This window comes from Halyomorpha halys, unplaced genomic scaffold, assembly GCF_000696795.3.
Source record: "Halyomorpha halys isolate HHAL.00 unplaced genomic scaffold, Hhal_1.1 Scaffold35.1, whole genome shotgun sequence".
In the NCBI taxonomy this organism is placed as follows: Eukaryota; Metazoa; Arthropoda; class Insecta; order Hemiptera; family Pentatomidae; genus Halyomorpha; species Halyomorpha halys.
In genome coordinates, this window is record NW_027106137.1 from 612,164 (window position 1) to 614,198 (window position 2,035).

The 2,035-nt window shown below is 31.6% G+C and overlaps 1 protein-coding gene across 1 annotated transcript in view; it reads right to left on the reverse strand.

The window, feature by feature from the left end:
• Positions 1–2,035, reverse strand: part of chic (profilin chic) — a gene marked incomplete in the record, with an annotated part of 19,944 nt that overhangs the window by 1,164 nt on the left and 16,745 nt on the right. Inside the window, 1 exon segment of the mRNA XM_014429660.2 lies at positions 1–247.

Here is a 2,035-nt window from a genome sequence, read left to right on the forward strand (position 1 = left end):
AAATGGAAGCGCTTTTGGGCAAAGGTACCCGGTAGCGTGCTGTCTGCTCCCCGCACACCCTGCCTTCAAAGCCGAATCTTGACAAATGTTATTTTGTATAAATCTAACATTAAATACGACCCGAAATTCTAGGTGTTAAGTAAAAAATGCAGTTCTTATGTATACACTTTGCTTCTCTGTTCGCTGTATTTGAATTCTAGCCCCGCAGTCGTTTCCCCCCCAAATGCAGACTTGGCTTTCGATCCTCCTGAAAAAAAAGAAAAGAATCATTACATGAATTGACATTAATAATTTTAAAAAAAAAATCAGATAATACAAAATTATTTTGCGCAACAGCAAAATTCTAATGCGCCTTCTTTCCAGACAGAAGTTAAGAAAAAATAAACTTTAAAAAACTTCATGCTTTAATACGAAAACGTGGCCGCTTAGGTTTAAAGTAAGTTAACATTATCGGCCACCTGAGTCATCCTGCGATGTTAGCAATGATTTCAAAGAAATAATCAATCAGGTTGCTAACTAGAAATCTTAGCGCATTTTACGAAATTTCAATGTGAATAATGCAAGTGTATTCTTTGTACTTTTAGAGGTGGCCAATTGAATTGTAGAAAAATGTAACTATTTTCAAACTTTTATTTTCAAGAAAAAAATACGAGTAAATACTACGGGTATAGTGTTAAGGTACATAGAAAGTAGGTATTATTGAATTACTACAGGGCCTTGTTTTATAATGAAAGCTAATAGTATTAGTTCATAGTACAAGTGTAGAAACTAGTGTGGTAATAATACTAATATTTACTTTTTTTATTATAGGGATGACTGTTAGTGATATTACAGGAATTAAAAAATACTAAAGGACAAGTTACTATTGTACAAGTCAGTGTAATTAAATTAAGATAAATCTACATGACTAATAGTATTAGTTTGTACTTTTTTCTGAAACAGGGTTCAGGTTTACTTCATCGAAGTCATTTTTACTACAGAAATCTAAAATGTTTCGTTATTTCTTAATCAGTGTTCAATATCTCTAAAGACATTTATTGTAAGAAAACAAGACCTTTTTATGCAACAGAGCAAATTTGAGTCCTTCGTTTAATAGATATAGAGATACAATATTTCAAAAACTATTATTTCCCCAAATAACGAGACATCAACATTTGTTTTATCGATTTAGGTAAATATTATAATAATTATTACCTTAACGAAAATAATCATTATAAACTGCTTTGTGGTACAGTTAACTAGCTCCAATTTGAGTACTAATAGATAGATATCAGTAGGTTTAAAGGAAATAATGAATTATACACTAGAACTGAGGTCGCCTAAGTCCGCGAGCGAATTTCGCTGATTCTCAGAAAAATGTTGAATATATGGTACTTACTCATTACTTATACATTGAAACATAATTCAGTTCAGAGCAATACGTGAAAAGTCATAACAACGCTACTTCATAGAATAACGCCACACTAGGGGTATCCATGATATAGTGTTAAATGTAAAATATTTTACCATGTTAAATGTTAAAAGTATAGCATTGTGAGCAGCCCTATTTAAAGTCATGTTAAATGATAAATGCATAAGAGCTCCTAGCGGATTTTCTGAACAACTTGTTCAGTGACCTTTCCTTCCATAACTTCAAGTTATTGTTTACGTCTAAGTTTTAATAATAGTAATTTATTACAACATGCCTAAAATAAGTGAAAAGTAGAAGTGTAAAAGTTTGGCTACTGATTGTTTAAAAAGCCTAAAACGCAAGACTAAAGAAGAAAAAAGAAAACAAAACACAAACTACGAGTAAGTAATCTAACACGACAACAAATAAAACGGTGAATATCTCAGTTGGTCTGTTTCGTGACGTCATTCTCCATTTAACAGACTCATATTACATGGTAGGGGTATTCATGATGTTGTGTTAAATGTTATATGTTTTTTCTTGTTAAATGTTATAACTATAGGATTGTGAGCAGCCCTATTTGAAGTCATGTTAAACGTTAAATGCATAAGAGTCCCTAGCGGATTTTCTCAGCAACTTGTTGTA